The sequence below is a fragment of the Phoxinus phoxinus genome, assembly GCF_949152265.1.
Source record: "Phoxinus phoxinus genome assembly, chromosome: 13".
NCBI classification, from domain to species: Eukaryota; Metazoa; Chordata; class Actinopteri; order Cypriniformes; family Leuciscidae; genus Phoxinus; species Phoxinus phoxinus.
The window spans coordinates 8,579,866-8,595,299 of record NC_136888.1 but is presented as its reverse complement, the minus strand read 5'-3'; positions in this window follow the sequence as shown (position 1 = coordinate 8,595,299).

Here is a 15,434-nt window from a genome sequence, read left to right as displayed (position 1 = left end):
GAAGGCAGCCATATTGCACCAGAACGCTCAACACACAAGCTTACTGGTGAAGAAGAGACGGAGTGATGAAGCAAATCCGTATTTATGATTATTAGGAGGTCATGATGGACAGACGCCAGTGGGCTAATTTGGCCAGTATGCCGGGTTACACCCCTACTCTTTTTTTTTTTTTAAGGACATCCTGGGATTTTTAATGACTAGAGAGAGTCAGGACCTTAGTTTAATGTCTCATCCGAAGGACAGTAAATTATCTGACAGCATAGAGCCCCATTACTATACTGGGGCGTTAGGACCCACACAGACAACAGGGGGAGCACAGGGGTAGCACCCCCTGCTGGCTCTTCCAGCAGCAACCTGGTTTTCCCAGGAGGTCTTCCATTCCAGGTACTGACAAGGCTCAACCCTGCTTAGCTTCAGTGGGCAACCAATCTTGGGCTGCAGGGTAATATGAAACACCTATCCCTGTTTGAAAAAGCTAAGTTGGGAAACACCCTTTTTTTCTGCAAGACCTCATAATCTGTAACTCATAATCTGTCTTATGAAACTTACATTGTTTGAAAATATTGATTAAAATATTGATATAAAACAGATATGTTTCTAATTCTGTGTATCTTAATTTTTGTGTAAGCTAGTCCACTGGTAGTGTACATAGGAATTTACTTTAATTCTACTTTACTCTTTCCCCATCATTGGCTGAATTTTCCAGCTATCCATGTTTTCACTGTTATACGGTAGACACATCTACATCTAGTACAGAAACACCGGATCAAAACACAGGAGAAGAAGAAGCTGAAACAAGTGATAGAAGATTGCTCACTCAAATGTAAAATAACGTGATCATCAAACATTAAACAAATGTTACATTAAGAAAATCAACAAAACATTAAGTAAATCAAAACTGCTTAATCTTTCAAAATTAAATGAAGTGTAACACTTGAAGAGAAAACGACTGTGAAGCTTCGAAGGTTGTTGGACTCGATCTACTCCATCTGTGTTTTGATCATCTTTCTGAATCTGGACTTTGACAAAAATGTGAATTTCTCAACTTTTTTGTTTAAAATGCCTTTCTTTATGAAACTTGCCAACATCCAAGTGTTGATAATAAAGGATGCATGAAGCTAATAAAATGTTAAAATTTTTATTTTTATAATTTATTTTTTATTTTATTTTTTTTATACAGTTAAGGGTATTTTTCAAGTATAAAAAATAACATTTGAACATAGTGGTATATATATGCCTACTGCAAGTGCAAAAATAATATATAAATAGTAAACTATAAGTATAATGTTAAGTTCACTTAAAGAAAACTTGTAGTATAAAACTACTAAACTAGTAGTTTACTGAGAGTATACTTTAAAGTGTACTTTCATAAACAAAAAAAATCATAAACAAGTTCACTTGCAGTACAAATGAGAAACGTAATTATGAACTAGTTGTGCACTTAAAGTTTACTACTGTTACACTTATAGTACACTTAAACATACTTTTATATACTAAAAGTGGGCCAATTTAGTCCCAAGCGGTATTAAAATAGTATACTTACAAGTTTACTACTAGTACATATTGACATTAGTATACTTACTGCATAATGTATACTTAAAAATAGACTTGAACATTACTTAAGTATACTTCATAAAATTAACTTGAAGTATACTTATTTTTCGTAAGGGTGGGTCTGATTGAAAAAAAAAATAATAATAATAATTAAGAGATGTGTCCCAATACTTTTGTCCATTTTTGTATAGTATAAACTGTATACAAAACTGGTTGTCTTCAAAAAGCAGGTGTAAGCTTCAAAGACTGATGTCTGTGTTGCTTTATATCATGTAAGTCATTGCTCAAGTCAGCTCTGTGGCTGGAAGATTTAATTCATGCAAACCCATGGCTAGGATTTCCATTTATAGTCAAACAGAGGCAGGCAAGTGTGCACAGGAATTTTCCACTGAAAACTATTAATTTAAAACATGCTGATGTCATGATGGCCAGAGATCATATTACATTTTAAATGTAATTAAAATTCTAATTTAATTGAATTTAACTCAATTTTCATTTTTGTAAATAGATAAAACTGCATTAGGTTGGTAAAATGTTTTGAACATTATTTGTTAAACATTCTTTAGACCCAGGATAGACAACTATGGAGATTTTTATGCAAAAAAATTATACAAAGAGTGAATAAAAAAAAATAAAAAGCAAATGAATAAATAAACAGATCATCAAGTTTGTTTTTGAAGTATGGCCTACATTATTCTAAGGCAGGACACAATATCTTCTATTTGAGGAAACCCTAAAGCCTGGAACACACCAAGTTTTCTCAGCGTGTTTCGCACCATCGGCTGCAAAAACAGTGAGCAAAGAAGTCAAAGCCGTACAGATAGAAGGCTGTTCTAATGTTACGTCATCTTACCTGAGTGTTCCTTGGTGAAAATGTCAATATCAACATGAGCGGACTCGGAGTGGAATAAAGAAAGTGTTTAGCAGGATTGATATTCAAAACTGTATAGCACGCACTGCTTTGTTTACGGTTTGTGTATCTGCAGCCTGCAGCGTCGGTTTCCCTTTTTGAATGCCAAATATAGATGAATATATCTGCAGAAATACAGGTGCTGGTCATATAATTAGAATATCATGAAAAAGTTGATTTATTTCAGTAATTCAATTTTGATGATTATAACTGACAACTAATGAAAACCCCAAATTCAGTATCTCAGAAAATTAGAATATTGTGAAAAGGTTCAATATGGAAGACACCTGGTGCCACACTCTAATCAGCTAATTAACTCAAAACACCTGCAAAGGCCTTTAAATGGTCTCTCAGTCTAATTCTGTGGCTACACAATCATGGGGAAGACTGCTGACTTGACAGTTGTCCAAAAGACGACCACTGACACCTTGCACAAGGAGGGCAAGACACAAAAGGTCGTTGCTAAAGAGGCTGGCTCTTCACAGACCAAGCACATTAATAGAGAGGTGAAGGGAAGGAAAAGATGTGGTAGAAAAGTGTACAAGCATTAGGGATAACCGCACCCTGGAGAGGATAGTGAAACAAAACCCATTCAAAAATGTGGGGGAGATTCACAAAGAGTGGACTGCAGCTGAAGTCAGTGCTTCAAGAACCACCACGCACAGACGTATGCAAGACATGGGTTTCAGCTATTGCATTCCTTGTCAAGCCACTTTTGAACAAGACACAGCGTCAGAAGTGTCTCGCCTGGGCTAAAGACAAAAAGGACTGGACTGCTGCTGAGTGGTCCAAAGTTATGTTCTCTGGTGAACGTAAATTTTGCATTTCCTTTGGAAATCAAGGTCCCAGAGTCTGGAGGAAGAGAGGAGAGGCACAGAATTCACGTTGCTTGAAGTCCAGTGTAAAGTTTCCACAGTTAGTGATGGTTTGGGGTGCCATGTCATCTTCTGGTGTTGGTCCACTGTGTTTTCTGAGGTCCAAGGTCAACGCAGCCATCTACCAGGAAGTTTTAGAGCACTTCATGCTTCCTGCTGCTGACCAACTTTATGGAGATGCAGATTTCATTTTCCAACAGGACTTGCACCTGCACACAGTGCCAAAGGTGCTAGTTTAAGGACCAAGGTATCCCTGTTCTTAATTGGCCAGCAAATGCGCCTGACCTTAATCCTATAGAAGATCTATGGGGTATTGTGAAGAGGAAGATGCGATACGCCAGACCCAACAATGCAGAAGAGCTGAAGGCCACTATTACCCCTTTTCCACCAAGGCAGAGCTGGTGCTGGTTCGGAGCCAGAGCCTAGTTTCAAATCAGTACTTTCGCAGTGCTTTGATGTCATGCGGCGATCGGTCTGCGAGAAGCCGAACCATCTCGAACAAGCCTGGTGTATTTTTGTTTGGCGCTGCCGCGCTAGCGTTGCTGGGCAACATGAGATGTATATGTCACAGGTCGAGGTGGGCCAAGCCAGACTGCACCCACCCCTGGACCAGGATCACCCTGAGGAGTGTGTCAAAGGAGGAGGCAGGAGACAGGAATAAAAAGAATGACAAGCTTTATTTAATATATAAAAGTAATTTGAAAGTCCTAATCTAAAATCCTCTTCCTTCCTCTTCCCAGGAATCCAAGGCGACACCGTGGTAAGTGATGGACCGGTGGGTATCACAGGCGAGTGGGTGGGTCAGGCTCACTTCCTTCTGGCGCGGGTGCCAAACTCACAGTGGTAAGTACTGAACAGGTGGGGATCACAGGTGAGTAGATGGGTCAGGGCTCACTTCCCTCTGGCGCTGGTGCCAACTCCCAGTGGTAAGTGCCAAACAGGTGGGTATCACAGGTGAGTGGGTGGGTCAGGCTCACTTCCTTCTGGCGCTGGTGCCAACTCCCAGTGGTAAGTACTGAACCGGTGGGTATCACCGGTGAGTAGATGGTCAGGCTCACTTCCTTCTGGCGCTGGTGCCAACTCCCAGTGGTAAGTGACAAACAGGTGGTTATTACAGGTGAGTAGGTGGATCAGGGCTCACTTCCTCCTGACACTAGTACCAGACTCACAGTGGTAAGTGACGAACACCACACAAGGGGCCTCCGGGCCACAGCAACCTCAGGGTCGTCGGCGGAGCAGAACTCTCTTTGAACAGGCCGGATCGGGACCTCCAGCAGAGATGTACAGTTCTCACGTGGTTCGTAAAGGGCGGGCACTTCGCACCACACAGGTGGGCTTCAGGGCAGCAGCAGACTCAAGTCGCAAGCTGAGCGGGGCCTTCGCTGGCACAGACAGAATCAACACTTCAAATAGAGGTAAACAGCTCTCACATGGGTTGCAGGGGACAGATACTTTGTACCTTACAGGTGGGTTTCAGGGCTGCAGCAGACTCAAGTCGCAAGCTGAGCGGGGCTTCCACTGGAACAGACGGAATCAACACTTCAAATAGAGGTAAACAGCTCTCACATGGGTGGCAGGAGACAGAGTCACAAGCTGAGCAGGGCTTTCACTGGAACAGACGGAATCAACACTTCAAATAGAGGTGAACAGCTCTCACATGGGTGGCAGGAGACAGAGTCACAAGCTGAGCAGGGCTTTCACTGGGACAGACAGCATAAAAACTTCAAGCAGAGGTAAACAGTTCTCACGTATGCTGCAGGGGACAGAGTCACAAGCTGAGCGGAGCTTTCACTGGAACAGACAGAATCAACACTTCAAGTAGAGGTGAACAGCTCTCACATAGGTGACAGGAGACAGAGTCACAAGCTGAGCGGGGCTTTCACTGGGACAGACAGCTTAAAAAACTTCAAGCAGAGGTAAACAGTTCTCACGTGTAGTGTGCACACGGGGGCTTTTCTATGGAGTTAGAATCATGACAAAACCTCGCACACGCACAAAACGTGTTTTACTCACACCCAACTATTCACAAACAAACTCAATGTGGTTTGCAAATACAAAACATCACTCACAAACTAATGCATTTTGTTCTGCAAATAAAAAAACGTACCTTCAAACAAACACAGTATGTTTTACATATACAAAGAAACGTATTTCTTCAATGACAAAAATATCCTCCAAGTACAAACTAAAATCTTTCAAGTACAAAAAAAAATCCTTCGAGTAAAAAAAAAAAACCTTCAAGTACAAAACAAAATCCTTCAAGTACAAAACTAAATCCTTCAAGTACAAAACAAAATTCTACAAGTACGAAAAACTGTCACGTGACTTTTGTCACTAATTTTCCGCCTTGCTGATCCACACACAAATGCCTTCAGATCCACACACGCAAGTAAACGGTCATGTAATTCGCAGTCCACAACAGCAGGTGGCGTTGTTACCGACTTGCTTGACGCCGCCACGGACATGGAAAGAGAAGAGAAGAAGAAACGCTAACGTGGTGGCGGACGTTTTTTGAACACGATGAGCGGCCAACAGGTGAGTTTACAGTCGTTGCTGGTGAAAAATCAAATGTTAGTATATTTTTAGTTGGTAAATATCAAACTCCAGACATGTCTGTCGTGGGTAGGGTGAATGGCCGTAGCTAGCTATGACTATGGTCACCGAGGTCCGGACCGCGGTCATTTTTATTTATATTAAAAAAAAAATGTCAAGCTCTCTGAATGATTAATTAGCCGTTTAAAACCACTTCATATGAGTGTTTGCAATTCATGTCGCTGCGAGAAGGTAACGTTAGAACAGTGAACGTGCTTGAGAGCGTGTTGTGAGGGCGCGGGTGCAGCCTCCGTGTTGCCAGATCCACCTATTATACGTCTTTTGGACTCGTTTTGGACTGGAGTTTGATATTTACTAACTAAATATATACTAACATTTGATTTTTCACCAGCAACGACTGTAAACTCACCTGTTGGCCGCTCATCGTGTTCAAACAGGGTGTCCGCGGGGTCTTAAAAAGTATTAAAAGTTGATAAATCCATTTTGGGAAATACTTTAAAAGGTATTAGGCTAAAAGGTCTTAATCCCGATTTTATGAGGTATTACATTTTGTTCAAGCTTTGTCCAAAGAGTTTGACTCAAAAGTATGCATGAATATATTTATTTCCCTCCCCATTAGCTACTAATAAAAAACAACGGCGTAGTCGGTCAGTGAGATCAGATCGCCGCATACGTGATGTCACATATTTTGCGAAACGCGCGGTTAGGTGATGTTAAATAAAAAAACTAAAACTATTAGGTGATGTGTCATCGTCCTCTACATGGCACAAACAACTGTTTATTAAGTTAAAGGTGTGTTGCTGATTAGGACTTGAAGTAGGGGTGTGCGATAGGCCTATCTCTTGATCGTGGATGATAAATGTCTCCACGATCTGCTTTTGAAGAAATATTGTAGGATCGTGCATTTTATCAGTTTGCAGTTCTGGCGCCTCAGTCTCAACATACTGTACAGCGCGACGTATATCCACATGAAATGCAGAGGAACGGGACACTGTAGTTCATAAAAAATAATTATTTGCATGTGCTTTAAAGCCTTGCCGGTTAAACATGTAATTCGCTGCTGATGCGCTGTTCTAACGGGCGCTTTTCTGAGCGCAATAACGTTACACCCCGACGCGCACATGCACTAAAAGCCTGTTAACAGAGATACTGGACTAAGTTACAATTACAATGACAATTAAAAATTTTGGGAGAACTATCCCTGTTAATAAAACGACAAAATACAAAGAGCAAATCACTCACTCTTGACTGAGAACTTTAATAGTAGCCTAGCTTTAATAAGAATCAATGTACAATGTATACAGTGAAGTCTAAGTTGTGTTTTATTTTCATATTTGTTCATTTAATTACTTTCTTCAATGCAGTTAAATACACCTGTAGCTGAAAAAAATAAAGCATTGTTTATTTCATTTGTATATTAAGTCGTGTATGTGTATCTTTGTTCTTAATTTTTAATTACAAAGAAAATAATGACAAAGATTTTTTATCTTCGCCACTTTGGCCTAAATGTCTGCCATTCTTTTTATTTTATATTTTGTTACCTAAGGCTTTGTTTTTAAAATAGGGACATTAGTTTGGCTGTGATGCTCAGTCACTTGAAAAATAGTAAAACCAACATGAAAAGGAATCGTGATAAAATCGTTAATATTTTGAGAAGGTCTTCAAAAAGTCTTAAAAAGGTATTGAAATTAACTTCAGGATTCCTGCATATACCCTGTCAAAAAACGTCCGCCACCACGTTAGCGTTTCTTCTTCTCTTCTCTTTCCATGTCCGTGGCGGCGTCAAGCAAGTCGGTAACAACGCCACCTGCTGTTGTGGACTGCGAATTACATGACCGTTTACTTGCGTGTGTGGATCTGAAGGCATTTGTGTGTGGATCAGCAAGGCGGAAAATTAGTGACAAAAGTCACGTGACAGTTTTTCGTACTTGTCGAATTTTGTTTTGTACTTGAAGGATTTTGTTTTGTACTTGAAGGATTTTGTTTTGTACTTGTAGAATTTTGTTTTGTACTTGAAGGTTTTTTTTTTTTACTCGAAGGATTTTTTTTTGTACTTGAAGGATATTTTTGTCATTGAAGAAATACGTTTCTTTGTATATTTACAAAGTGTTTGTTTGAAGGTACATTTTTTATTTGCAGAACAAAATGCATTAGTTTGTGAGTGATGTTTTGTATTTGCAAACCACATTGAGTTTGTTTGTGAATAGTTGGGTGTGAGTAAAACACGTTTTGTGCGTGTGCGAGGTTTTGTCATGATTCTAACTCCATACTTTTCCTTCTGACATCCAACAGGTGGCTACAATCGATCTTACTAGGCTCTTATGATGAACGGTGGACCAGCATGACACATGGGGAGTGCACGGCGATAAAAGATAAATCTTCCACACACACACGACAGTCCAACTCCAAACATGCAACATGATGGGAAACGTCAATTCCAGCACTACAAATCCACTCTTCAAGTGCAAAATAAGGCCAACACTCACCCAGATGTCTCGATCTGAAGAGCCGATGATCGTCAGAGTTGGGACAGATGTTCTGAATAATTTCCTCACCACTACAAGCGGGCTTCACTTCGCTGTTTCCAATGGCCAAGGAGGAGGCAAGAGATCGACAAGGAATCAGTATATTTCACTCAGTGCGAGGTGTACAACGTGATCCGAGCACTCCAAACCAGTATCCAATTTAGTGTAGAAAACAGGCGTTTATGAGATTCAATTTGTCAATCACTCATCTCACTCTTTTCCAGTCCAGGCAACGAATTCCACTCTTCAAAAACTGCCCTCGGATCCCACAAGCAACACTCCTCTTCTTTCACGATGATCCTTCAGCTGCAACACACTACAAACATTTCCCAACGGGAGAGAACCACACCAGATCGACGGGGGAAGACAAAGGAACAACAACACGGAGAGAGAACACACAGCCTTCTCTTCCCCTTGTGTTTTATCCTCTCCAAACACTGGCGCCACCTCAATCAGACACTCAGAGTGAAGTCCCCACACCTGTTGCCAATCTACCGTTTAGTTGTCATGACGACAGACACACACACAAGCCCGGGGACAGTGTTACACTAAAAGTGCCCCGGCGGGAACACTTCTCTGGTGGGAATAGTTCCGGGGATTATTTGTCACCCCGTGACATATACAGTTACCCCTTTTCCACCAGCAAGAACCAGGTGCTGGTTCAGAGCTAGAGCTAGAGCCAGTTCGGAGTTGGTTCTACTGACGGGTCTTCTAAGAACCAGTTTGCTTTTCCACAGGCTAGAGTGCCACAACAGAGCCAGATCTTACATCACTGTGTATACGTCTCATGTTGCCCAGCAACGCTAGGAAACACAAACACACCAGGCTTGTTCGAGATGGTTCGGCTTTTTGCAGACCGATCGCCGCATGACATCAAAGCACTGCGAAAGCGATCCAAAAGCACAAGGAGTCGTATGTTCTCCAAACACTCCCGGAGCTCTGATTGGTCCGCGCCGCTCCGATGCATCTCGAACAAGTCTTACATCAACAATGGCGATTTTGCGTTACTATTCATGCTCATGGCTTTGCGAACCTACATCGGCATCCAAACACGGCGAATCAAACGCATTCGTGCTGCTCGCCGTAACTTGCATAGACGGAGATTACAATTGAGCTGCTATTAGCTCGATTAGCAGCTATTTTCAAAAATGGCGGTCACAAGTTTCTTTTCGTCTTGTTGGTCACGGTAACCCTGCCCCCAGCCCCTGACGCAAGCGGTTCTTACTTCTAGCCCAGCAATGTTTTGGTGCTACTTAAGAACCACTTTCATGGTTCGGAGCTGGTGCTTTGGTGGTCGAAAAACAAAGAACAGATTTGGCTCTGGCTCCGAACCAGCACCAGCTCTGCCTTGGTGGAAAAGGGGTAAGTGACGTAAGATCTGGCTCTGTTGTGGCTCTCTATAGCCTGTGGAAAGGCAAATCGGTTCATAGAAGACCAACAGTCAGTAGAACCAACTCCGAATCGGCAATAGCTCTAGCTCTGAACCAGCACCTGGTTCTTGCAGGTGGAAAGAGGGTATATCAGAGCAACCTGGGCTCTCATAACACCTGAGTAGTGCCACAGACTGATCGACTCCTTTTTTTTGTATTGATCTTACAGTAGGTAATATTCTAATTTTCTGAGATACTGAATTTGGGATTTTCATTAGTTGTCAGTTATAATCATAAAAATTAAAAGAAATAAACATTTGAAATATATCAGTGTGTGTAATGAATGAACATAATATACAATTTTCACTTTTTGAATGGAATTACTGAATTAAATCCACTTTTTCATGATATTCTAATTGTATGACCAGCACCTGTAGACAGTTGTCACATTTACACACAGGCGCAGATGTAGGTGTCATTCTAGCTGACAGTTGGCAATAGTTCTCTCGGTGTGTTCAAGTGCAGCTTTTTACCCCGACGCGAGGCGACAACACCGTCAGCTTTCATCAGCACTAGTTTGTCGGCGTCGGCTTGGTGTGTTCCAGGCTTAAGACATTCTTTTTTCCATGAACAGGAAACAAGCTTCACCAGGGGATCCATTCCTACAAACTTTGGCATGTAACTTTTAAAATATAGGTAGCTATCAAACATAATACCCAGGTTCTTAATAATAGAGGACGGCACAACTGTACAACTATCCAATGACAGATTAAATTGCAGCATCCTTTGTTTAGAAGTATTCGGCCGAATAATTTAAACCTCTGTTTTGTCAGAATTCGGGAGTGTCACAATCACCAGCTGGAGTGCTCTTGATAGCCACCAGAAGGCAGTCCACCCCAGATTATTGTCGTTCCCTCACAAATTACATTTCACAGAACTCCCTCATCATCCCTGATTGTATTCAGCTGAGTCTCATTGTCTCATTACCTCTGCCTTTGAAAGTAAACCGGAAATGACGCAATACAGCACGCGCGCCACTACCCAGCGAAGAAGAACACAAGTACACAACACACGAGTATTTGTTTGAATATGGACGTCAGACAGAAATTAGTGCTGCAAACTGTTTGTGCGATGATTTGCTCTGAAAAAAAAACGCGTATTCCCGGTGACCTCAACCCATGCCTTGCTCTGTTTGGCTGTAGCTCATGACATCACATGCGGTTGAGTCGTGCGACAGCTCCGGATATCTAGCATGCTAGATATTTTTCTGGGCTCGCGACGCGTCTGCGAGACGTCTGCGAGCGTCTTTGATGTGTTGTTGGCTCTTTCATACTAACAGATTGGCGAGCGTTCATCAACCACTAATCCCCCGCGATTTGCACGCGATAACACCCCGACCTGTCGGCGAGCTCAACGTTTGCAAATCGGGCTTAAAATCCTGTAGTGTGAACTAGGCATTAGAGAGTCTAGGAGCCTCGTCAGGTCTTGAGGAAATATAAAACTGAGTGTCATTGTTGTACCAATCCTACAATCCCATACACATACAGCAAAAATAAGTGTATATATATATTCAAATATTTTTTAAACATGTTTCAAAATATACAAAAAATGGAAACAAATATTTTGGTTTTGTTTAATATGTTGGCCATTTTTTTTAGAAAATATATTTAAAAAGTGTCAGAACCATACAAAAAATAATTTGGTAAAATATATTTTGGTTTTGTTTAATATATGTTGCTTTGTATATTTTTAGAAAATATATTTAAAAAATGTCATATTTAAAAAAAAAAAAAATCATAATTTTGGTTTTGTTTAATATATGTCGGGCATTTTTGTATATTTTTAGAAAAAAAATATAGATACACTTTTTAAATATATTTTCAAAAAATATACAAAAATGGCTGACATATAATAAAAATAAAAAAAATATTTGTTACCAAATTATCTTTGTACTGTATAGGTAAGAAACTTTTTACATCTATTTTCTAAAAAAAATATATATATATATATACAGTTGTGGTCAGAATGAATGGCACCCCTGGTAAAATATGATCAAAAATGGCTGTAAAAAATAAATCGCCTTTGTTTATCCTTTTGATCTTTCATTCAAAACAATTGCGTGTGTGTGTGTGTGTGTGTGTGTGTGTGTGTGTGTGTGTGTGTGTGTGTGTGTGTGTGTAAAGCAAACTTTAACAGCCTTACATAAGCATGTAAAGAAAGTAATGACAAAGAACTCAGGAAACAAAAGGCTATATTTACATTGGGAATAAACAAGACATACACCTCACTATATATACAGCATGGTCAGAATTATCGGCACCCTTGGTAAATATGATCTAAGAACGCTGTGAAAATAAATCTGTAGTATTGTTTATCCTTTTGCTCTTTCATTCAATCAAAAACAAATATCTATCCTTTCAACGAGTAAAACAAATGGTGTAAGTGTGTGTGTGTGTGTTCACATTATGAAATAAATAATTTTGGTACCCCTACAAATTATTATGAAGTATATTCCCATTCATATTAAAACATTTTAGCACACCAGGGGGAAATTGTCCAGCCATGGCTTCCTTTTTTACCGGGCTATTAAGATGAGGGAACAAAAAGGTCAAGTTCCCTTAATCATCCAAGTAAAACCAAAGAATATAGTTCTTTGGTTTTATATTCTTTGGTAAAACCAAAGAATATAGTTCAAAGAATAAGATTGTTGAGTAAATTAGAAAGTCAGTGGGAATATTTTTCTGCCGGAGGTCCTGGACATCTTGTGCAGTTTACATGGCATCATGGAATCAAATAGCAACAGATAAGAAAAATCTAAAACCTGGCTACATCTGCTACGAATTTTATATAGGGCCTTGTCTTGTTTGGATCATCCATCAGGACAATGACTACGTTTACAAGCTGTTAAAATTCGGGTTATGGTCGGGTTAAGGTCACTATTCGGGTTTCTGAAACATTCGGGATAACCCGTTTACATACTTGAGCAGAGAGAGTTACTCCTGTATAGATGGAATGTGTAATCAGTCGCCAATATCCCGATGTAAACGGCGACGCACGGTTAGCGTCTGGACGTATGGACAACATTAAGACACAATATGCGTCATTTCCGATTCTTCTTCCTGTATCCAAAGACAACAACAACAACAGCAGCAGCAGGCGGATAATGAATAGTTTGGGGCAGATAGCGATAGTCTTTGTTTGCGCTTTGGCGCTGGTACTGATCCACCAGCAGCACTTGACACTACTGTGCCTCATGGTCTTTATTAATAGAAGGAGAGAAATTGAGCAAGAGATGGGAAATGTAGCTGGAGCTGTGCCACACATATATAGAACATGCGCAGAACACACATTTTGATGGGGATATGCCGAAACGCGTTTACAAGACCAAATATTCGGGTTAGAAAAGGGGTACCCCAGGTATAATATCCCGGTTTTTAAAAACCGGGATATGAGCATATCCGGGTTTTTGCCGATGTTTACATGGCCGTGCACAACCGGGTTATTGCTAATATCCCGGTTTTGAACGGGTTATTGGCTGCATGTAAACGTAGTCACTGTTCCAAAACAAACATCAAAATAAAAAAATATAAAATAAAAAAATGGGTAATTTACTTCAAGGAAATGTTTTTTTTTTTTATGTTTTGTTCATATTTGCCAAGGGTATCAATAATGGTGAAACTCAAAAAATTAGAATATTGTGCAAAAGTTCATTTATTTCAGTAATTCATTTTGAAAGTAATATATTATATAGACTCATTACATGCAAAGTGAGATATTTCAAGCCTTTATTTGTTATAATATTGATTATTATGACTTACAACCTATAAAAACCCCAAATTCAAAATTAGAATATTGTGAAAAGGTTTTCATAGCTGTAAGCCATACTCTTCAAAATGTGCAGTGTGCTGTGTGCCGTCGAGTTTGATGGCCATGTTCACTGTCTCACATGCCTGGCAGCTTCCAAATGGCATTACTGGTCCTTCTCATGGGTAACCTAGAGTTTCATTCGGGGCTCCAGCGGAGGATCAGATGTCGATCGCTGCATCAGAGAGAAGGCTATTACTCTCTGGAAATGATGATACTGAGCTTCCCACTGTAATGGTGTGTGTGCTCATCCTGAATTAGATTCCGACTTGACCGCCATGCTTTCCCTGGCTAGTTTGCGCAGCACGACATGTACGGTAAATCACCTTGCCTTGTCTTCAGGGGCATCCAGTTCACCTCCGTGCTGGCCTGCGATGCTCCTGTCTTACGGGAGGAGATCGCAGTCCTACTGGCAAAGGACGCGATCGAGCCGGTCCCTCCAGCTGATATATAGGAAGGTGTGCTTTTACAGCCAGTGAGTAGTGGGTTACGGCCAATCTTGGACCTGTGACTTTTGAATCTGGCCCTGCACAAGCTCCCATTCAAAATGCTAACGCAGAAACACATCTTCAGGTGCACCTGTCCCCAAGATTGGTTTGCAGCTATCGACCTGAAGGATGCCTACTTTCATGTCTCGATTCTCCCTCGACACAGATCGTTTCTACACTTTGCTATCGAAGGGTGGCCATATCAGTACAAAGTTCTACCCTTTGGGCTGTCCCAGTCGCCCTGCTGAGGCAGCCATTGTTCCCCTGCGAGAACGCTGTGCTCGTATTCTCAGATATTGAGACTGTTTGTATTCTAGACTGACAGGCACTATTAATTGCAAGCGATCAAATAATATTTGTGTGTCCAGACATAACCAACCAGTATCTGTATGGGTTGCTTTGGTAAGGACGTAGGCGTACCCATATATGTGAAAATAGCCTTTCAAAACGGATGCATGAAAAATGGAGGTGGCTCTCTTCTCCAAATAAGTGCCCTGTCAAGTCACAGCACAGAACTCCTCCACAAAAGAAAAGCACAGCGACTGAAGAGACTGATATATATTGTGATGTTCCGTGTAGTCATGGCTGAAATCTTTGAACATTTAAATACCGTATGAATACTTCTGGTATTTCCGTTATCGGTTATGACTTTTGTTGGTTAATAGACTTTTGACTATTGTTGTGTGTCTAGTTAAGAGTGATGCAAAATTTCAAATCCAATTTAGCAGCCAGAATCATGTCAGGACTGAGACACATCTGTACAACTCTGACTGGAATCACAGTTCAAACCACCTCCAAAAGTGGTTTGAATCAGATTTGAAAAAAATCTGATTTCGTTTGTTTGTTTGTTTTGCTGTCCATACTTTGAAAAACCCGTCTGGATAAAATCTGGATATGCAAAAAACCTGGCAGTCTTAACATAGCCTAAATTGCCTGTATAGGTGTGAGTTATAGTATGTTAACCCTGTTTACCTGTTCATGGTTTTTCATTGCCTTTGGTCCAAAAATGCTGGGTAGAAATTGCCAAAATGTTGGCACTATAGGAAATTGCCCCTGTGACACTATGGGAATAGCAGAATAAATGTATCTGGATGAGGAAAACTCTTGCTTTCTTTTATCAGTGTTGCTAGAGTAATTTTAGCTTTTAGACATTGGTCATTTGTTGCCATTTAATGGGGAGGGGGGGGGGGTGTTCTACCTTGTGAGAGAGTCAGTGTGTGATGTGTGCTTGGAGAACATGAGCAATGTGTGTAAATAAAAGATAACCATGCATAGCCTGATATTGATCTTGTGTA